The 25,237-nt window shown below is 33.1% G+C and overlaps 1 protein-coding gene across 1 annotated transcript in view; it reads right to left on the bottom strand.

The window, feature by feature from the left end:
• Positions 1-24,353, bottom strand: part of LOC113519872 (neurogenic locus notch homolog protein 3) — a 96,200-nt gene extending 71,847 nt beyond the window's left edge. Inside the window, exon 1 of the mRNA XM_052900720.1 lies at positions 24,155-24,353. The gene's annotated coding sequence lies outside the window, so the exon portion shown is untranslated. The remainder of the gene's footprint in view (positions 1-24,154) is intronic.
• Positions 24,354-25,237: the final 884 nt, after the last annotated feature.

Below are 25,237 nucleotides of genomic sequence, written 5' to 3'. Positions count from 1 at the left end.
ACCTTCCCCTATTGTGAAATTTGCTAGTAGTTGCCATGCTTGGCAGGCGGGTTGGCAACCGCAGTTAGGCATTTGTGACGTTTCAAACAGGACGCTGCTGCCCATTTGTTAACCATTAAACTCCCTTATTCACCTCTTACGACACCCACGGGAAAGGAAGGGGTGGCCTAGTCTATGTCGCAACTATATGTCTGTCACAAAAGTCTTTAATATTATTTAATATTCGTAATTTAAAAGGTGCAATTAATTTTCTTGCAATAATTCAATAACATTTCTAAAAAAAAAATATTTACAGCTAAATAAAAATTTTGATCGTTATATATTATACAATATAATATACATGTAGAGCGACTCAAAATGTCTGCGTAATTGTATTGCTGGACGTGTTTTCACTGTGTTCAACGTTCTGGAAAACTAAGATAAGTCACATAAGTATACGAGTTACGCGAAAATTACGCTTAATTAACTCCCAAACAAACTAACTTAAATTAAGTTTCCCAGTTGTGACGGGACATTATTGCTATTTATATAGTTTTTGTATGTCTTTATGTAGTTATGAGTATATAATTAAATAATATACAGACAACGACCGAATTGCTTTTGCTAAAACATATGTGAAAGTGAAATTTACTTTTCTTGTTTGTTTGTTACATCTAGGTGCCTTAGCGGCTCAACCAACCAGCGTAAAATTTGATTCACATTTAGTACATGGGATGTAAAAGAACTCAAGTGGAGGTGGACAGGACATACTCGTATTATGAGGAGACAAAATAGCACATGGACACAATCAGTCACAGACTGGTATCCAAGATATGGGACAAGAAAAATAGGACGCCAGAAAAAAAGATGGGAGGATGACATAAAAAGAACAGCGGGAAAGTTGTGGTATAGATTAACGAAAAATAGAGAAAAGTGGAAGGATCTTGAGGAGGCCTGTGTCAAAGGACAAGCTGGAAAAGTCGATTAGAATTGTAGTATTAAATGTTTGTAAAATGTAATACTTTCAGCAATAAAGGCTTATTATTATTATTATATGGGATGAAAAAGAATCCCAATGTTATTCCCTGTCAATATAGGATATAATCCATGTGGTCCCGGCATAGAATAGACCACCCCTTCCTTTCCCGTGGGTGTCGTAAGAGTCGACTAAAGAAAGAAGCGGGATGAACAGCAACGTCCCTTTTAAAATATCTCTACAGCCTAACTGCTGTTGCCAATCCACCTGCCAAGCGTGGCAACTATTGGCAAAATCCTCCAAAATGGAGACTTATGTTCAGCAGTGGACAGTTATACGCTTATATGGTGATGATGATAGGATATTGATTTCATTCGATTCTCGTTATACAAATCACAAGGACCGGATCATAGACATTTTTTTAATTTATGACATACCGCCACAGTATAAGATAAAATAAGAAAGGAAATTTAAGAGATTATCAAATGATATTTAGTTCCAATCTAAGTATGTAAGTTTTCAAGTAGCTATTAAGTTATAAATCGTATGTTGTCAAGTTGAATGCTTTATGAATAATAGAATATCAACGATACTGTAATGCAATATTACAATATAATACATTTTACAAAAATTTTCCTTTGTCCACCTAAATTCAAATTGAAAGTCTAAAGTAAGTATCTATCTATAACTTCTTCGTTATAAAACTAACTGTATTTTTCGGCTTAGTCTGCATGAATTAGCATTAAAACCTAAACCAGGATATAAACGATCCATCTAATGTATTTTATTTAAATCCTTTTAACTATTTATACGCGATCAACGTACGAACATCCAAATAAGTTCACACAATTTCACATTTGTAACAATAATTAACCTAATAATAATATAATAATAATTAACCTAATAATGTTACTTTAATCGGTTGACTAAACAATCTGATTTAGAAATATAAAAAATAGTATATTAATAAAGTTTTCGTTGCCAAAATTTAGAGAAACTTAAGTATAACTTTCTCCATTTAAAATCTTTAGAAACAACTAATGTGGTAATATGTTTATAATGACAGTTATTATTTGTTGGGAACTATTTCAGTTCGTATTGGCAAAGACTTTTCGCAAATCAATACTTTTATTGCATCAAATCCACCTGAAAGATACTGGTAGATAAGTACTCTTTACTGTTTTCTTCAAAAGATTGTTACTGTACCTCTAATAAAGTAAGCGAAAATAAAAAAAAAAAAAATACAAGAGGAAATCCGATGAGGTTTAGCAGATGGATTAGTAGGTTAATATTACACTTTCAGCAGTTTCAGTACAGAGTAACAACTGTAAAACTTCATTGAGTACATAATAAATCAAATATCTATGGATTGCGTAGATATATATTGACTGGTTCAACTGCGTTGATTTCGTATCGAAACTTATCTAAAATACATAGTATATCTCTAACAGATAATGGTGTAATCTCAGATGTATTCTATAACCTAATATATCGGGATATAACATTTAGCTCAAATTTATGCCAATTTGAGAAAACGAGCGTCAAGCATTCACAAAAATTAATCATATAGTAATTCGTCTGAGTTACTCAACATCTTACAACAGCCTTTTGAGATGTATAATGGGTAATCACGCGGGCAAAACTCTGTACCCTGTAAATTCACGCCATATTCCACCCTTCAAACCGAAACACAGCCATGCAAACACAATTGCTTCACGGTTGAAACACGAATGGGACAGAGGTGCCCAAGCAATCGACTTTTGTACAAAGTCTCCCTCTGGTAAAAGCTGCGGGAAATAGTATTATATACTTGTACGAATAAGCCTGTACTTGTAAATGTGAAAATCTAGTGCCAAGTCTCTCCATTCTATATCCGTGAAAATTTATGATATCTTATACAGAGCCAAGTTGGCTTTCTATACCCTTGACTGTCCATTAAACATATTATTCGATAGTTTTCTCACTTAATCTCTAATTGCCTATTCATAACTATATTTTCTAACTTTATGTAACAGACTTTTATACAATTTTGTTATTTGGTAATTCACTCGGTAAGAAAATATGATAAAGATGATGAAAATAATTATAAACTCTTTGCAAAACAATCCATCTATTAATAGTATATTGTGAAAATTTATTTAGTTTTTAGTTACTTAACGACTGAACTTATTTAAACATAATATTTTTTTATTTATAAAAATGACGTATTTCTAATAGTAACAACTAAATTAATACCTAATACAAGTCAGACTTTTCATAAAGATTATTTTTTTAGTTTTTTGTTAATTTAAGTGAATATTAATTAATTTAGTTAATTAATTTGAAGGATTTTTTTTCTTTATAGACAAAATGAACTACCAAATTTCAGACACATGACAAACCGAAAGTACCTTGGAACTCTGATGACAGGTAAATCAGTTACCGTAATGAAATTTTGATGATAGAAACTTGGAAATCTTTTTCAACTTTGCTTAAATAAAAATTTAAGAATATAATGTAAACTACAACAAAGATATAAAGAGCTTAAATGTACATTAAGTTACTCCAAGTATACTTTGCTTGTACAATTACTCGACGTTTATTAATATAAAGATAATATAGTATATATATCAAGGTAACAAGGTATCTATGTTTCAATATACTTAAATATAATATATAGTTTGTATTTAACTATTCTGTACCTTGGTTAATTAAACGTCGGCAGTTTTAGAGAGGTGACTTTGAAGTTACTATTGACTATAGCAATTATGGCTTCCAACTTGTATTTGTTTAGTACAAAGAGGGTACACAAAACAAATTGTATCACAAAAGAGTGCGTAGTAAAAGTTTATGAATGGATTCGTAGATAAATTGAAGAATTCTAGAAATATAACGTCGACAGCAGAATTCATTTGTCATGTAGCTATATTTTGTGTTTCTATTGACTGTACCTACTTATAAAATTCTTTTTTTTATACAACTAAGAATAGCAAACAAGCTGACGGCCCACCTGATGGAAAGTGGTAACCATCGCCTATAGACATGAACGAACCCACGCCACCCACGACTAACTAACGACACCCACGGTCGTAAGAGGCGACTAAGGGAGGGTGAGGAATGGGCAGCAGCGTCCCTCTTAAAACATCTCTAAAAGCCTAACTGTGACTGCCAACCCGCCTGCAAGCGTGGCAACTACTGGCAAAACTCCCCTTATGGGGAAGGCTTGTTCCTAATAGTGGACAGTTAATGGCTGAAATAATAATAATGATAAAATCCCTATTTCATTTAAACATTTTACGTGTCGTACGACTGTGGCAAAATTTAGAACACATTTCTATAATATATTTACTTAGAGAATTCGCAACGAGATTTATGTACGTACATACAATGCGACTTCATTCATATGAATTTATTATGCTGTTCATTTTATTACAACTGGAAATAGCAGACCGTCTTGTATGTGCAGCTACGAGAATGGACAGGTGGATAGACAAGTTTAATGATTACGTATTTACAGTACTTATATTTTTTTTATTGCTTTTATTATATATATTGTTATATATTATGTAATTATTTATATATGTATTGTATTTGATTTTTGTATGTATAAAAAACACAATTTTACTTTTTAAGTTCAATGACGAATAACGAACAATAATAATTTTTTACGCGCCATAATGTTTCTTTGTTTTTTTTTTTTTCACTAAACATCTTTCTTGCAAGCCAGTTCGAAATTTAAATAAAACCTTTTATTAGTTACCTCTTTGGTAGCCATGTTTCAAAGTAAAAGGTCATTCCATTTTTAAATTACAGGACAGATATGAGTTTACATAGTAATTTATCTGGCCGCAAAACACGACAGATATGGATTTTCATACATCTTTTGCTGGCCGCTGCCCGCATGTATCTGGCCAGTACGGCAATTTTAATTTATCTCGAAGAAGATTGTCAAAATAATGCTCACATTTCCAAGCATGTTTGAGAAAAATATATATCCTTCTCCAATTCATATAGTATAGGTATATCAAATTTCATAGTGACTGATTAAGCCGTTAAAGCGTTATAAGGTAACAAACAAACTCGCTTTCAGATTTATAATATAAGTAAGGATAATCTAATAATATAATAATCCAAATTTTAATATTTATTTTATCTTTTCGTGACTTATAGTTTTTCTATGATTCCAAAAAAAGCTACGTTGTCTTTTTCTGAAATATTCTTCCATCAAACAAAATATCTGAGCACGATGTTTCAATGTACAAATTCCACTACTATGTTTGGATAGATACGATTACTCTTTATTGCAAAAACTACTGAAGGATATATTGGAGGATATATATAATTTAAATAGGCAATAGTTGTTGTATCAACTGTTAACGGTTAATATATATATATATATATATATATATATATATATATATATATATATATATATATATATATATATATATATATATGTATGTATATTTCTGATTCACACGATGAAAGCCACGAGATACAACTAGTGTATACTTTTTAATATTTAATAAATTATTAATTCATGTAATATTATATAAACAGACTTTCTAACGTAAAAACGTTCATTTTCGCCTTGAATTATAATTGTTGAATATGTTTGGGAACTGTTTAGTACGGTAGCCGTTTCGAGGGGAACTACTCAGCACAATTTAATGTATGGCATTTTAATTGCTCTAATTAAGTTTAGTCTAATAGCATGAATTAACATTGTACCTTTTCAAGTGTATTAGTAAAATATTTGAGTTTTTGCATTAGGTTATACTTCCTTGTCCTTTTGCATTATATCGGTTTGCATAACCTTTTAATACAAACTTACGTCAATGCATTAGACTAACTATAGTTTTTTTTTTCTATAGAATTTAATGAAAAATCACCAAGCTTTGTTGAAATTATTAAAACACTCTCTAAATTAAGTTAGCAACAAATCGAAACATTCAATCGATTAATCGATTTTTATCGGGGATCAGCAAATTGTCTTATGTTGTCTTATTCACACACACACACACACACACACACACACACACACACACACAGACACACACACACACACACACACACACACACACACACACACACACGCACACACACACACACGCGCGCGCACACGCACACTTATACACGCATGCACGCACGCTCGCTCGCTCGCTCACCCGCATGCACACACACACGCTCGCTCGCACGGTCGCACGCACGCACGCAGGCATTCCTATTATAGGTATCGTAACAAAAAAAATCGTGTCGCACCGTGACAAGATAATATACAAAAGGGTCCCATGTCAATAATGTCTGTTCCATATATTTTGCACGAAATCGAGATGTTACTTTATCAAGACCCTCGTTACAGACATCCATAGACCATAAACAAAGTCTGCGACATCATCCACACGTTCGTATAAAGGTTCCAAAATTATTTTCATTATGTCTGTGTCGAACATCAAAAAAACTGTGATTGGGTTGATTGATATACCCTTTTTGACTGTGGATAGATTATAATTATATAATATATATTTAAATTTTAATTATAAAAGGTTATGCGACAAGACGAAAGAAATTTAATATTCATATTTGTTTATGAGAAAATTTTAACGTGGGTGCGAGTCCGGACCAAACACAGAGAAGGGTCAGTTTCCGAACTCCGAAAGCTTTAAGTTGGGACACGATAAAAACTTTAAAATTGGTTCCATTTGATAAATTCAAGAACATATAATTTTACATGAATTAAATCTTTAGTATCTTTGCTATTTCAAGTGTCATTGTAAAATAATATTTGTTTTTAATTATTTGTAATTATCAATATCCATAAATTTTGATTCAAGTATCTGTTTAAATCTTTTTTATCAGGTAATTATTAATTATTTTATTTAAATTTAAGGTATTATTATTCAATTATTAACTACAACAATAGTAATAAAAAAAATAATCTAAAAAAATTGTTTTATGGTACAATTCAATTTATAAGTCACTAAGTATAAATAGACAGTAATTTTAATATTAAATCTTATCAGTGTAACAATTGCTAGGCGACCAAATAAAGATAAAAAAAAGAATTATGTTATAAAGAACTTTATTTTCTTATAAGGATTAAAAATGAAATGCATATATTTTGCAAATTGATGGTCAAAAGCAAAATATTAGTAGGTACTTTATCTTGAAAAAGCAGCCTCCATTAGACGTTATTCAAAAGGATTCGGATCGGAAGTGCTTTGTTATGTATAAATCAAGCTATAAAAATGTATTTTACTCTACTTCCGAATACAGATTTAGAATACAATGAAACGAAAATGTTAACCAAAGAGGTATATACAATTTTGCATGTTTCTCTTATCGCTAAAAATAACCCTATAATTTCTTGTTTTATTTTATATATTTATAAAATATATTTTTACTATTTTTAATATATGAGGCAACCAACAGAAAATACATTTATTTAAAAAACGGAAAAGGTACTTAATCCAAAAATTAGTTATTTCATAATAATGTTAAACAGGCGTACAAGTAATCTGTTAGTAATAGTTACCATAGCCTATGGACGCTTGCTCTGGGAAATAGCTAAGCAGGAAACTACTCATGATTGTGAAAAAGACTTCTCTCAAATATCAGGTCTTATTAGAAAAATATTAGTTTATTACTATATCAGTCGTTAACTATTGAACATAGGCATTTTAAATTATGCCAATTATTATACTGATTGATTTTAAATACTATCATGTTTCTTTTGTCTAGTTTTAAACAAATGTTAGACACGTTTTTGAAGTAAGACGTCTGAACATTTATTTAACACCTTTCTATTGCAGGTCTAACATTTTTGTATTACTAGCGTTAAGTTTTAATTAAAATATATGAAGTGAGTGTGTGAGAAGTGAGAAATAATACGGTAATATTTACGTACAGTATTATTTTTTTTGCCAAACGATTGCCGCTGGTTTTATAAAAATATAATATTCTTACACATCAACGTTCACCAGTAAATTCTTCGTAGATTACCTGTAAAACAAAAAATGTATTTTAAATACATTTTAAAAACATTTAAGTTACTAAAAGTTGTAATTAAATGTCAAACAATATTATATTTTCTTAAATAACACATACAAAATACACTTATATTAGGTAAATTTATATTTTAATGATGCCGATAGAAATAAAGTGACCGATGTAGTCCAAAGGATAAGCAATCTATAATAACAATGGGCTGGCTTGCAATATATGGGAAAGATAAGTTGGAATAGTAATATTAGAGTAATACCAGAGAGAGACTTTGTACAAAAGTCGATTGCTTGGGTACCTCTGTCCGATTCGTGTTTCAACCGTGAAGCAGTTGTGTTTGCACGGCTGTGTTTCGGTTTGAAGAGTGGGATATGGCGTGAATTTACTGGGTACGGAGGAATAATATCTGAGTCCTCAGGAATGGCAACGCATGGGGGGTATCATGGGCGAAACAGTATACTCTGTTATGTCCATGGTACTCCTCATGTCTATAGGCGACGGTTACCACTTTCCATCAGGTGGGCCGTCAGCTTGTTTGCCATTCTAAGTTGTATAAAAAAAAATCGAATGAGTACAAGCAAAAGCAGTGTAAGAGGGCTTCTCAGTAGATGGAGGAATAACCTTAAACTTGCACTGAGCCAGCTAACAATCTTTATTTCTAGGAAAATATTCAATTTCACAGCTCAACCCCTTAAAAGTATGTTAATAATGTTTTCGAATTTATGCAAGGCTTAGACGAATAATTTATAATATGTATTTATTAATGAATCCATATTTCTCTTGGTCACGCCATTACTTGAGAACAACTTAACCGATTTTGTTGATTTTATTTGTATTTTTTTTTTTATTTTATTTATTTAATTCTTTATTGTACACACCAGTTATAAGAATATGACAGAGGTAATCAAATGTTCAAAGGCGAGCTAAACTCTAATAGAGTTTTCTTCGCTTTGTTCATTATGTTTTCTAACACTTTGTAGAAAGGTCTGATGAAAAAAATAATAAAGAAAATGCAAAAAAAAAATGTAAAAATTCACTAAATATAACGACTATTTTAGCCCGTTTGACAGTTCACGTATTTGACAGAGCAACGTCGGGTCAGTTAGTAAATAATTAATTACGAAAATTATCAAATTTTATTTAAAATCAAATAAAACAGAGGCGGAAGTAAAATAACACATAAAACCGATATTACGGTAGAACGACAAAGTGGCAACAAAGTTTTTAAGTTGCCCTTGCACCGACTTACACGATTACATTTCAAACTAATTCCGGACGCCTTAAGTTCCGGAAGCACGCGATGGCGCGGTGCGCGGGCAACCAAACGATACGATTTCATCGAATTCTCAGCTGATACAGTTCTCTGTATATAATAATAATAATAACTTTATTGCATAACCACGATTGTAACAAACTCAGCACTGGAAATTACAGTAAAGTAGATACGAATTAATTTGTACATTTGGATCAATTTAAACATGTGTCTGAACTAGGTTATAAAACCTGTATCTCAGACAACAGCGCTCAACCCTCATTAGATAGTATAATATTAGCTCAGTAAATTTTTCAGTGCTACATATAGAATGTTGAATTTATATAAAGTTAATTCATCTAATAATATTAGTATTATAAAATAATAACATTAACAAACTGCTTACCATCAAATGCGCCGTATACTTGTTAGCCATCTCAGTGATATAAAAAAAAAAGAAAAAAACGACATCCATGATTTTTATATCGATAATGTAGTATAATTCATCCAGATGAAGTCATATCTCTATAATCATCATCATTTCAGCCATTATATCTTTATAATACTACTAATTATGTATGATATTTGACTTAGTTAATCCCATACGAACTAATTGTCTCACAAATACTTTACAAAAATAATCGATTTACAAATAGCAAACTAGTCGGGTAACTTAACTAAAACTCAAAATATTTTTTATGAAAAACATATTAAAAATTTATAACAATTCAGCATATACGAGTATTAAAGGACCACTTTCTTTTTTAAATTAGTCGCAAATAAAATGGTTTCATGTGTCAAGGTCTCATATTGATTTTTTCTATCCCATAATTTTTTCGCGGGCCAAATTACGTAGTTACAACATAGCCTAATGTATTCTAAAAATAATGTAATGTATTCAACATTTATTTTTCTGGTTATAAGGAGTACGTACACCATGTCAATAACCATGTCTTTTGATAATATTATATGTATCTTCTCATGATGTAAATTATATTAAACTGCAATCGAAAGGAAATAAACAAATATGCACACGACTACAATCCCTGGTGGAGTAGTCAGAGGTTTATGTCAACTATTAACTCAACGTTCTTGGCGCCGAAGTGAGTAGATTAGCACGTTGCTCTGAGGTCTCGAATTCGATTCCAAGTCGAGCAATTTAGAAAACGAACTTTTTGAAAACCGATTTGAGCGTTCTAGGTTGTGAATCCGATGTTTTTTTTTTTAATGGATGATAATGGAATGATAACCCCCTGCCTGCCTGCGCTAACGGTATACGCTGGCGGAGCACCAGTGAGAGATGATAGGTCAATTATCCCATCGCGATGAATACATCTGGAATTCAGTATGATGGTTTCCAGGGGAACCACGTGGAGGTCGACATAACAGAGTATATTGCTAGCAATGGGACTGGTAGCCCGCATTACTAACATACCCTTCCCCCCTGCATCAGATGTTTGTTGCTTGGTGAATACTTTGTGTTATGTAAATGTAATCGTTTGGTGCTCAAACTGATCCTAGCTTAGATTACTTTTTATTATTATTACCGTTTTGATGAACGTTATATTCGACGTGCCTACATTTTTCCGGGTACATTACTTATTAGGAACCAACGTGGTGGGGTGGACCCCTAACACGTTTATCGCCGTCACTCTGATTAATTTGTTTCATTAGCAGAAAATTCGAAATAAACTCCAAGTGGTAATCGTAAATTAATTTCCTTCCTTATGGGGAGAAACGCATACCCAACTGCCCACATGCGTACTGGTGATTTAAAATATATATTATATTAATATTAATATAAAGTCTGTCTTACTCACTCACTCTTTATAGTCATTTGCCATAAAATTGTATCACTTAATTATTGCTATGTTTGTATAATAAACTTTTTTAAAGAAAATAAATAGACATAGGTTTTAATTAGTTTATTTATTAATCAACCGACCTTATGGACACTTATTGTTATTGTTTCTTTTATACAAACCCAGTCTAATTTGCCTTATTTGCTTTAGACTTATAATTTTCGCTTATAAAATTAAAGTCCGTTATTGGCTGTATTCACAAGAGTTATAGCATGTAAGTTATTTTGTAAGAGAGCTGTGGATTTTTGTATTAAAATAATAATAATAATACTAAATAATAATAATATTAAAATAATAATAATACTAATAAACTGTAACTAAACGATGGGAAAAATAAAAAAAAAACTATATGAGGGGTGTATGATTTTTTTATTGATGGGTGAAAATGGTATGGTAACCCCACCTGCGCTAACAGGATACGCTGACGAAGTACCAGTGAAGGGTGATAGATGAGAAGGAAAACAGGTTAGCCCATCATGATGAATTCATCAAAAATTAACCATGATAGTTTCCAGGGGGAACCGCGAGGAGGTCGACCTGGTTGGGTATATTGCTAGCAATGGGACTGGTAGTCCATATTACTAACAATCTCTCCCCCCCCCCCAGGGGTGTATGGTTTATCTTGATAAGTCTTTTAGAAGTGGACAATTTCATTGGAATTCCTACTTCTGGGATCCACACGTACAAACCCTTGTACGGGTGGTGTACCCACACCAGTGAACAAGAAGCTAGTCCTTAATAAACGTGATCACAGCTCAGCAGTTTGCTGGTATGTTAAGTACATACATAAATTAGATACTAGACTGTTTTGACTTTCTTTAGAGATGAAAATGGAATGGCAACCCTAGTTGCGTTTTTGGTATACACAACAGGAGACCAGTAAGTGATGATAAGTAAGGATGAAGTCAAATCAGTTGACCCATTGTGATGATTTCACATCGGATCCATTATGACGGTTCCGAAAGGAATCGCTTGAAGGTCTATATCTACCAGGATATATTGACAATTATACAACATATTTATAATGTATGTTACGCGATGTCTTAATACTAGACTAATTTTAATTATTTATTTGAAACCAATAGGGTTTACTTTCATGTTGATCTTACTTTTTTTATTTGCAAATTTTTTTGGAGCTTTTTAAACGTTGATGGGTGATCTCAATCAGACGTTGCTTAACTTTATTGATCGTCATAAAGCAAGGTATACAATAACTATATATCCTTTTATTTTTATTATATCAGCCGTTGACTGTTTAGTGCTGAACATAAGCCTTCCCCATAAGAGGAGTTTAGCCAGTAGTTGCCACGCTTGGCAGGCGGGTTGGTTAGGTTAGGTTAGGTTTACCACAGTTAGATTTTGGTGATGTTTTAAAAGGAACTATGCTGCTCATCCCTCTATATAAATAAATATATATCCTTTCTAAAAAATTAAATGTACATTTTATCCCGGTCAATCAACATCCTAATTTTGCAGACAAAGTCATGGGTAAACACTAGTAGATTATAAATATACACGCAATATTAAGAATGTGTTATTTTATACAAAATCAATATTGGTTAGCATTTTATTTCTTAGACAGCGTTTCCACTTCACAGTTTTCGAGAACCTATCTCTTGGGTTTCAGGTAAACGAATTACTTACAAGAGAATTTAATTTACACACCCTTATACTCGTATGTATTATATTACATCCCCTTGAGATTGAACAAAACAGGCAATTTGGAACATTTTCAGCTCCGATTGCAATGGGCTCATAAGAAAAAATTGGGCAAATTATTCTTTGAGAAATGAAAAATAAAAAAATTCTTAATACTACATAGCGATGGGAAGAAGTCAGCAAAAGATACAAAACAGGCTAGTATTATTTTCATTTAAATAAAGAATATATTAGGGACTATAATGGGATAGTCATTATTATATAGAGACATTTGTCGATATTTTCCGTTTTTAATAATGTACATAACACTAAGGTACATAACACCAGAGGGAGACTGTACAAAAGTTGATTGCTTATGTACTTCTGTCCCATTCGTGTTTCTACCGTGAAGCAGTTGTATTTGCATGGCTGTGTTTCGGTTTGAAGGGTGGGATATGACGTGAATTTACAGAGTACAGAGGAATTACACCTGAGTCCTCAGGAATGGCAACACATGGGGGTAATATTGGGCGAAACAGTATACTCTGTACTTTGTACTCTGTTCATGGTACTGCTCGTGTCTATAGGCGACGATTATCACTTTCCATCAGGTGGACCGTCAGCTTGTTTTCCATTCTAAGTTGTATTATAAAAAATACATGTACTATTGCATAAATAAATAAATGAAAGCAGGCCAGTCAGCTTATCGTGATGAATTTACTAGGAATTAGGGAAGATGGTTTCCAGAGGGACCGCGAGGAGGTCGACCTGATATGATATATTATTAGCAATGGGATTAACCACCTCATTACTAGTAATCACTTTCCCACCCCTCCACCAAGCATATTAGAAACCAACGTGGCAGAGGGCGAGACTATCACCATGAGTCGGTTTAATTAATTAATTCATAAATAATAATTAATTGATATAACCTATATTAAACCGGGGAAAAGGGATTGTTAGTAATAGGATTTGACATCGTGACTAATTTATCGTTGAATTCGTCACGATGGGCTAATTAATCTGCCTTTTCATCTTCACCAATCATCCCTCACTAGTGCCCCACCAATGTATACCGATATCACAGGCGGAATCATTATTCCATTATCATCCATTAAAAAAAACCTATATTAAATGTAGTATTAGAATTCTCTACTCACATTAATTGTTAAATAGGTTACAGTTTTGCTATCACTCCGTTAACGAAAAACCGCTAGGCGCCAATGCACCAGACCTGATGGTTTGTGAACACGCGAACTCTGTACCACTATCAACCTGGTAGATTGTAATGAACTTCATATCTTAACGATATTTGGCCAGCGTAGCCGAATATCGGCCAAGGTTATTCTTTATCTCTATTATTTGTACTAAGTTAGAAGGGTAAGAACGATAATTTATCAAGTGTACCTTTACTGGGTGTATAGTGTAGTTTTTTTTTTATACAACTTAGAATGGCAAACAAGCTGATTCAACTTCAAAGCAGCACTAAGAATTTTCAGACCTGATATACTATATTCTACCAGAGGGAGACCTTGTACAAAAGTCGATAGCTTGGGTACCTCTGTCCCATTCGTGTTTCAACCATGAAGCAGCTGTGTTTGCATGGCTGTGTTTCGGTTTGAAGGGTGGGATATGGCGTGAATTTACTGGGTACAGAGGAATAATACCTGAGTCCTCAGGAATGGCAACGCATGGGGGGTATCATGGGCGAAACAGTATACTCTGTTATGTCCATGGTACCGCTCATGTCTATAGGCCACTGTTACCACTTTCCATCAAATGGACCGTCAGCTTGTTTGTCATTCTAAGTTGTATAAAAAAAAATACATAAGATCGTTGTCTCAATTTTACCACTGATATTTAAAAATTATGTCCCACAAAAAAGATGAGTTCAATTGTGACAAAATCAGTTATTTTGCTAATATTTCTATGAAATCAAACTGTTAGTGTATCCTTTCAGATAAAAAAAATTGGAAATCAGTTTAGAAATGACGGAGATATGAGGTAACAAACATACAAATATACATCGAATTGAGAACCTCCTTGTAGGACGTTTTAGTCTGATGCATAAGGAAGTATGTATATAATGATTTATGTCAGCTTATACTTTTTTTATACAACTTAGAATGGCAAACAAGCTGACGGCCCACCTGATAGAAAGTGGTAACCGTTGCCTATAGACATGAGCAGTACCATGGACATAACAGAGTTTACTGTTTCGCCCATGATACCCCCCATGCGTTGCCATTCCTGAGAACTCAGGTGTTATTCCTCTGTACCCAGTAAATTCATGCCATATCCCACCCTTCAAACCGAAACACAGCCATGCAAACAGCTGCTTCACTCACATTTTACGATATAGTATGTCTCACGATAGTTCTTATCTTTAGATCTAAATATATAGTGATACAATACCATAATTACTTAAATATACTATTGTTAGTTATGCCGTGTGGTCCCGACATAGAATAGGCCACTCCTTCCGTAGGTGTCATAGGAGGCAACTAAGATAGGGCGCAGGATAGGCAGCAGCAATAACCTAAAACATCTCCAAAGCCTAACTACGGTTGCCAGAGGGGAAAAGGATTGTTAGCAGTGGAGTTTGACGGCCCCATTGCTAGCTATATGCCCTATTAGGTCGACGTGGTTCCCCCTGAAAACCATCGTGAACAATTCTTGTTGAATTCGTCACGATAGGCTAACTAACCTGCTTCATCATCACCTAGGATGGAGTTACCATTCCACTATCACCTATTAAAAAACTACGAGTGCCAACTCACCTGCTAAGCGTGGCAACTACTGGCCAACCCTCCCCCCTTCCTAGGGAGAGGCTTAAGTTTAGCAGTGGACAGCTAAGGCCTGATATGATGATGAATAACTATTGTTAGTTACGAATGACATTTATCTATTTTTTTAACCTAGTTTTTTATCAAGCGAGCCCGTTTAGTTTTACATGCATTAGTATAAATAATGGACGTAAAAATGTTTGGATTGTTCAAAACATCAATTACTGGCTGTTTTACGATTGTCAAGTATTGGAACCTTGCCAGTCATTAAGATAGCATTTATATTGCAAATTAACTTTTTAACGGGTTGTAAACAACCTTAGTTGGTACTACCACTCGCAATATATAGTAAGAGCACGTCCAAGCAACCAACATATATTTATTTATGATTACACATTTGGCAAATTGTATTATTAAATATGTTATTAAAATATGAAAATCTTATTTTTGTTATTTTGTTTTTTGTTTTTGTTATTTGTTTTTTGTTATTATATTGAAAATTATTGAGTGATTGAAAATTTTCGCCGCGAAAATTTTTACTTTTTACTAGTCTTTACACGCGACTTCGTCCGCGTGACCGAGATATGTACATTGACCGGGAGAAAAAGTAATCGTTAATCATCTCTAAAGTCCCATCTATCTCTATATCAGAATTCATTATAATCGATTCAGCGGTTCAGACGTGAAACTGTATCAGACAAACTCACTTTCTCATTTATAATATTAGTTAAGGATTATAAGAATAATCCTCATTCATCACGATGAACTGACCTGCCTTTTCATCTTCATCCATCCCTTACTGGTGCCCCGCCAGTGTATACCGATAGCCCAGGCGGGGTTACCATTCCATTGTCATTCATTAAAAAAGCCTTCAATTATCACCCATCAAAATACCTACATAAACCCATATTCACTCCAAGGTTGTGAGCATAACATTTTTAGAAGTACGAGTATCTTTCATCCACCCTTTGTACGTTCATTTTCAAAGTGCAAACTCGTAAAGGAATTCCTTAGTAAAATACCAATGCTTCAAGTAGCGGTCGTGCATACCTAAACATTGTTTCCTTAGCAAAATTTCAAAGAGAAACCATACCGTGCCCTTTTTTCACGACAAAGTTTTGCCACAAAAGGAGCGACGTCACTGTTATAAGATAGACGTACAGGCAGACAACAAATTAAAAAATATAAAAATAAAAAAAACCTTTCAAATTGAGAACTTTCTTTTTGGAATCATTCAAAATAAGAATGAGAAAACATAATTTGCATGTCATGTGTCATTATGATATACTTTAACATTAATTATAACAAAGTCCATTAAAAAATTAAAAAAAAAATCTTATTTCTGTATTTGTATTAGGAGATCATTTTCGTTAAAACTTAACATTACTGTACTGTACTACTGTATACACTGACCATTGCAAATATTGTTTTGTTGTTTTAAATAATATGAAAATAAAAACTTTTCAATTCGGTTGTTTTTTTTTTTCAAGTTTCTTACCTAATAATTGCGTCAGTACTAAATAATTTTGGAAAATTCTTTTTTTTTTGTCTTAAACGACATATTTACAGATTAGTCCTATAGAAATTTTATCAGAATCAAGTTTTTAAATCAAAATAAATGGTTTTGTCACAATTGATGTCTGTTTATTTTTGTGCGAAACAATCTTTAATTACATCACAGATATGTATATACATATGATATTCCGTCATAATATATTAATCATATTCAACGACTTGACCAAAATATAATGTTATGAATAGTCAGTAGGTACCTTTACAACCCAAACAACTCACCTAAACCACTATACGTGGCTTATAGGTGGGTTGAACAAAATGGGCTATTTTAAGCTTTCAGGGAAGCAAACAATGGGATATTCGCAAGAGTGGCACCTCTGTCCGCCGAGAGCCGACAGCGTATTTTTCCCCCAATTTTTTATCTGTACCGTATGAGTACTATTTTCATGTCACGCGAAATTTTCACCTTCAGGTAAGGTTATCAATCGACTTAAAAAATTCGCTACTAATAATTTATAGATTTCGTATACATTTTTTTGTTTACATGATACCTTTGTCAGTTCTGAATCGATTTTAATATAAAATTTATTTTTATATTTGATCGGGTTTACTCTCGTATTTGTGAGAAGGGGTGTTAGTTAGTAACAGGAACGGTACTCTGTTAGGTCGACCTCTACACGCTTTTTCCTAGAAACCACCGTTGTTAATTTGTTACTAACAAACCTGACTTCATATTAGTGCACTGCCAACGTAAACAAACAGCGCAAGGAGTAATTCCATGTACATTTATTAAAAAAAGAATCAGTCCGCAATGGTTGAGTGAAAGATGACGTCATTTATTATTAATAATTTCAATGCTGCGGGCAAGCTTAATTGTTTAGTCGCAATTCTGTTAATTTCCTTTTGAGTAACGTTCTTCAAGTTGTTAGCATCAAAGGGGAAACTTTGCGATATAATCAGTTTATACGATACAGACGTATTTGTTTTATCAGCGATGGAATAATAGCTGTCAAGTGTAGGAACTTTGAGCACGAAACTGCAAGAAGCAAGTTGTAAAGTTCCCACCCATATTGAGATCAGTTCTAAAATGCTTAAAACCGTTTATTTTAGTACCACTGTCTCAATCGTATTTTTACGAGAAGTAGCCGTACTACTAACGGCGTATCTGTTTGAAGGGTGGGATATGAAATAAAAGTAAAAACAAGGTGAAATTACACGGTACAAAGGCATAACATCATATTGCTCAGGAATGGCACAACATGAAGTTTGCCGTGGATGTCACAATGTCTCTTTAAAACTATATCTAAACTTAGGATTTACAGTATAAAAGTTTAGAATTTGGAGATTGACTCGTAAAGGCTTGTACAGATGAGCGACAATTTTTAGCGTATCTTTTGTCCGAAAAAACCGAATCTATGTAAGCTTACACAGCTTATACAATGGAGAATTACGTTTTTCATAGACAAAAACTCTATGGGCACTTTCGTATTTTACCATAGCGTACCGCATAATATTGTATCTTTATTTGAGGGGAACAGTAAAGATTTTTTATTCATTCATTCATTCACGACACAATAGTCAATTTACTGTCACGATGTAAAACGAAAGCAAAATACGCAATTAAATAGCAACGCTTTTGATGTTCGTACACTTCAAAATGTTGTCGCGGAAAATTAAAAGAGTATTCATATAATAACATACACTTTGCTTGGGAGAGCAAAGAAGAGAACGTCTTAACAGTAAAATTACACGATACCTTGTCATGCTTTGACTACACTTTACAATGTATTACTGAAATTAAACTAGTTTCGACGTTAGTTTCGTAATTCCTTTTCTCATGTGTACACTAAGAGGCGACAAAGGGAACTTAATTAACGAGAATCGGACAGCAACGCCCCTTTTAAAAGTTCAGCAAAAGCCAAACTGCGGTTGCCAATTCGCCTGTCAAGCGTGGCAACTATTGCTTAAAATTTCCCATACGGAACGACCAAATTCCTTATGGTAGTCTATGAGAGAGGCTATGCTCAGCAGTGTACAAATAAAGCCTGATATGATGATATTTTTAAAATCAACTATATTTTTAAATGTCAATTAAGGAATTATTAAGAGATATTCTCATTGTACCTAAAACTAGTCAAAACCGTCGCATATATTTCGTGCTGTTTTCATAATAGTAGCCGAGCTCAAAGAGCAAAGGTGTGTTCGTAACACCATTGTTTGTTCCCCTTTTAGCCTCCCAGAGCTGGTCTGAAAAAAACAAAGTCAACAGCGCTTTTGTCATGTCACTGTGTCTCTCCCACATTTCAATCTCATAAATTCCACTCCAAAGATGTTTTGTTTATTCAATTAAGATAAGGATAATTAAAAGCGTTTAGATCCCGTGAAACGACAGGGAAATGGAGTTTTATTTATAGCTTTTGAATGGCAAGAAAGGGAGGTCGTAACCCTGTTATATTCGAGACAGTAAAAGTAAACAGTGAAATAATTAAACTCCTTTATGTCAATAATATTTAACGAGAGACAGCAAACGCGTCTATTTGCATTATACCTACTAAAGCCGTATTCTAATATCCCGTACTCATTATGAAGTAATGGCGTGAAGGTATACTAAACGGTCCTGCTCTCGTGAACGTATTTGAATAAGGATATCGTGTTTAATAAAACTTTATATTACTGTACTGTATGCTTAACATTGCAAATATTATTTGCAAATGATAGGAAAATGAGAACTGAATCTAAAGCCATTTTCAACCGAGCTCTTAAAAGAAGGTTTTTAACTCCGTTTATTTTTTTAAGTTTGTTTTACCCATAATTTCATTAGTTATAAACAAATTTAGAAAATGCTTTTTTTTATCTGAAAGTATAGGTATTCTTACAGATTGGACCATAGAAATTTTATTAAAATCGGTACAGTAATTTCGTTTTTTAATCAAAATATCTAGTTTTACCACAATTGGAGTCGGTTTTCTTGTGGTACACAATCTTAAATTATATGAATATGCTCACGACTGTAATTGCTAAATAGACAGTCGAAGATAAAGATATTTGCCTGCTCTTACCGTTGTGGTGACCGTTATTAATAAACGTATGAAAAAAATATATCGAATATTCGATATACGCACATTTCTCCGAGCATATTTAAATTCAACATGGCAGGAGGCGAGCCTGCCGAAGTCAATAGTATTTTTTTGTTAATTACTCTCAATATAAAGCATATAGGGAACATTAACTTAATATAATTTGTTAAGGTCTACACCACATTTTACAGTACAGCTTACACAGTAATTGCTTAAACCTTGTAGTTACTAGGTAATGTGTTATGAGATAAAGCGAATGTATGAGTATTAAACTCAACTGTCAGATTTATGTCATACTAACGGCTTACTCTTGCTTGGCACAGTTTTTAAAAATAAAATACAGCGTATGTTACTTGCTAATACAGTACCTTCGGGGGAAAGAAATTGTTAATAATGCAGACTATTAGTCCTATTGCTAGCAATATACCCTATCAGGTCGACCTCCACCTGGAAACCATCGTGCTGAATTCCTGGTGTATTCATCACGGTGAGCTAACTACCTGCCTTTTCATCCTCACTTATCATCCCTCACTGGTGCCGCGTCAGCGTATACCGTTAACGTAGGCAGAGTTACCATTCCATTATCATCTATTGAAAAAAAAATACAGTACCTTCTATAGGTGGAATAATTTTTATAAATGTTTAAGTTGTTTTTGAGAATTTATCCATTATAAATAAACATACAAAAACATCCTGTCGTGACCACGTAACTTCGGCAATAATGAAGTAGGTATTTAGGTAATATTTACATGCAAATTTGTCATCGCTTTAAGACCCGATAGTATATTTAAAACATACAAAAAATCGAGTTTTTCTTCATTCTAATATTAATTTAGATGAAGACTAGTTGTTTTATCCGTAAAGACATGTATATTAAAAGAATTATCATCAATCTCTTCTTCAAAGATACCTACATTTATGGAAGATCAATGCACAATTTTCGACTTCTGGATAATTTACAAAATTGTACCGAAAAATGGGTAGCGGGTAGATACTACGTTGAGATACAAAGGAACCCTAAAATAACTTTAATCGTTTCCATTTGCGGCTACCTTTACTATTAATTCGTAACAGTGAAGTGAATTTCCACATGAGAGAACATCCACAAGTGAAAAGGTATTAGGTACTTGCAATTTGATCTCTGAGATGTTCTCCGGAGTATTATTCGAGAATTCCGTGAGAATTTCTTCTGTCACCCAAAAAGTTGCCTTTTATAGACCTTTTACGAACTTTTCCCAAGTGCGGTGGCGACTTAGATGGCTAGATACTTTGTTTTATGTGCTTAAAACGTTTTTACCAGATACGCTCACATGGGGTCCGTTTTCAAGCAACTTCGAAAAGAAAAAGATCCCTAATTTGACTGCCTTTTTTTCTTTTACATATATGTAACACATATGTACGCTAATTGATCACTGATTTTGATAATAAGTTTTGTAACGGGTTTAAATTTTGACTTTGTTTATTTGTGAAATAAATTATTATTAACGGATTTAGAAGATAGATCCTACAGTTAACTCTGCATATGACCCAATTTAGAAAGGTGCCAACAGAGCCGCCGCCCTGGGCAATTTGCCCATGCAAAATTAGTTTTAGAAAGAATTAAATCGGCAAATATTTACTTTTGCCCGAAGAAACAAAATTAGTATATTATATACATATAGCATTATTTATTTATATAGAACTAGTCGGTTCACGTGACTTCGGCCGCGTAATACCGGTAATTGTATAATAATTCTGAATTTAATTTTTCTGTTTACGTTTTGACATCATAATGTGATATGAATGTAGAAATATAATTTGTTACTCTCAAGAGCGTTCCGTGTTTTACTTAATTATCATAATAAATAATTTCTAATGTTTCATGAATTATTTAATAAAAAAAATTACCTACGCATAAACTGTATATAGAATATATTTTATCTTGTTATTTTGGCTTCTATTACTCTTATTAAAACCTCTCTAATTATTTTTTCTTAAATATCTCGCATATACAGACTTCGTCACGTTATTTATTTATTTAAACTTCAATGCACAATTATATAAGTAAATATACATATTGCGAACTTAACACCTAATAGCGTTCTTGATGAGAAGACCATGAGGCAAGCAGGAAATTAAGTAGGCGGTGCCATTTACTACCACTTACTACTTAAATTTGTACAAATATTGTTATTACATATTATATACATACATATACTTACCCACACAAATATATATATATAAGTCAAAAGCCTTCCCCATAAGGGGAGTTTTGCCGCAGTTAGGCTTTTAAAAATGTTTTTTCACATATATATAATAAACAACTATAATTCTAATAATGATAAATTATAACAGCAGATAAAAGAAAATAAGGCAGTAAAATACCTACGACTGAAGCGAAAAGTACAATTAAAAAGCAAAAGAAAAGAGAGAAAAAAGAAAGTTACTTAAAAAAACGTGTTTGAAGTTTATTAGGAAGTGAACCCGTAGTTTATATTAAAAGGCAGATTTGTTTTTAATAGATTTAATGTCAAAAGGAAGTGCGTGCCAGTTATAATTTTATTATATTAGTAATGTACGTATTAGCTATAACTCGATGATTTACACGAGATATTTTTACGAACGGCTCGTATGTATAATTTGAACGCCATGCGAAGCCGGAGCGGATCGCTAGTTGAAATAAAAGAATTTCTAAATTCTTAATTAATTAATTAGAGATTTATATCGACATTTCCTAGACATGAATCATTCATAATTACGTTTGTCTTAATAAATGAAATCTAATAAAGATTTATTAAACTTAATGAACTTTCCAAAGATAGATATAAGTATAAGCGAGCACGTACAACTCTCCTATATTTATTTTCACACAATGTAATAAATTTTCTCTATGTGACGTGGATTAATTACTATAGATCCCTAGTATAATTAAATCGTTGTAATATTAAAAAAAAATGCTAGACTAATATTAATTTCTCCAGATTGTCGTAAGCAATTAAAGAAAATAAACATAGATTCGACATACTAAGTTCATACCAAACCTCCTGACCAAGCGTAATAAATAATAATAATAATAGACTGGGTAGGTACTTATATTCTCCTTTTATGGAAGGGACTTCCATAAAAGGAGAATATAATATAAAGCTTAACAATGAAGGGGACGCATACTTAATAAATTAATTATCAAGTAAGCGATTACATACTAAACTAGTCAAGTTAATCAAAACTAGATAGATAATTTAGTATAATACTAAACTATCAAGTTAATTAATTAATTTATTTATTAAATGAAATTATTTTAATTTCTATTTTACACTGGCAATTAAAAAAAGTAAAAGTAAAACTTTGAATAACATAAACTATTGTATTATTATAATAATGATAATTTTATTCTCGAAAATAAAATATACACGATTAAAAATAAATATCTAAGTAAATTTTTCAATGGAAAATATACTCAGTACGGTACTACATTATTATGAAGTAATAGGTTGCCGTGTGGTCCGCACATAGAATGGGGCACCCCTTCCTTTCCCGTGGATATCGTAAGAGGATACTAAGGAAACTTAATGGTCGAGGGATGGGCAGCAGGGTTCCTCTTAAAACATCACTAAAACCTAACTGGGGTTGCCAACCCGCCTGCTAATCACTGCAACTACTAGCAAACCCCCCAAGGAGGGATCTGTGTACAGCAGTGGCTAATTAACGGCTGATATGATGATGATGATGAATAGGTACTCAGAGCTGTTTTACAGTATTCACTTTCAGACTATTATTATTCAGCATTAAATAAAATCGCAATTAATGAAGAGATAATCATGAAACGATAAACGAAATATGTGCCTGAATCCAACAAGGCATGACCACACTGCGATTGCTGTACTGCATTCGATCTTACGAGACAGACGTCCGAGCAACTTTCACATTTTTTGCGTGGGTAGTAAAAATCATTCTGACAATGATCGACCATAAATTATGCGAGCGCATAAACTTAAAACCATAAACAATGCGTTCCGATTGCTCGGCGACTCATACGACGAAATAAAAACAATGCACGCTCAAAGACTTCGCGGGAATTAAGGCTCTGGAGAATATTGAATGAAACAGACCTCTTTAAACTACTGTGACGCTCCAGATTTGCTCGATTTATCCACCGTATGGTAAAAAAGAATCACTTAAACCACTAATCTCGCACTTGTAGCACTTCTGTTTGTCACTCGCGTCGTACTCGCCGGCAAAGCGAAGCCACAATGAGAACGTGTGAAACGTTTTAGCGTCAGAATAAGACTGGCTCGCGATCGCCCGATCGCGCAGCACCGCCGTCGACTCTTGAATCAAGGCCATGCAAAACACTGGTCTCATTTCCCCCAGTGGAAAGTGTTCGTATCCGCGACACGTGCCCCTTTCTGTCAGGTGTGGGAGAAAGCACCCAAAAACTGATCGCCGTGAGTCACTATGAGATGATTTGCTCATTATATCTTTGGTCAATGGACCCGATCGTGGAAAGTGAAAGAACCGGTTCCAGAGGCGCCAAATCTGTTCAAAAGAAAGATATTTTTAAAGATGATTGACAAACTTTTGACGATAAAGAAAAACAAATGCCAGCAGTATTTTATTTGATGTTACATCCATCAACCAATACAAATCTTTTAGACGGCTATTAACTTACCTAATAAAATATTTAATGTTTTGGCAAAATTTAAATATTGACAGCTAACGTTTACTTGATAAAATTTTACAGCTTACGAACTAGTTCGGGAAGGCATTTATCCCGAAAGATGCGCCAATTATTTCTAATGTAAACTGAAAATTTCAACTTTCAAATTAAATTTGAAATAGATCCGAGTATCTTTTAGATCCCAAGATCTTTCGAATAATACTCGACCGACAATTATACTGCTTTGTTAAACTCAAATTATGAAACCAATCAAAGTTTACAAGTAGGATCCACGATACATTAATGGTCAATTTAATATCAAATCAAATGGAAAATTTACAGCGACTGTTCGAATCCAATGAAATTCATAGCAGAAGATATTCAAAGAGATTTGGATCGATCATTTCTTTTTAGTAGACCTACTAATCACCGTAAAGATATAGTTGATACGACTAGTAATTGAAAATAATAATGCGTCTCATCACATCAGATAAAATAAGAATAGATGTTGAAGACAGATGGTGTACCATAATTA

The sequence above is a fragment of the Galleria mellonella genome, unplaced genomic scaffold (genome assembly GCF_026898425.1).
Source record: "Galleria mellonella isolate WM207_F2 unplaced genomic scaffold, CSIRO_AGI_GalMel_v1 utg65, whole genome shotgun sequence".
Classification (NCBI taxonomy): Eukaryota; Metazoa; Arthropoda; class Insecta; order Lepidoptera; family Pyralidae; genus Galleria; species Galleria mellonella.
The sequence above is the reverse complement of the archived record's forward strand: the minus strand, read 5'-3'. Positions and strand labels throughout refer to the sequence as shown.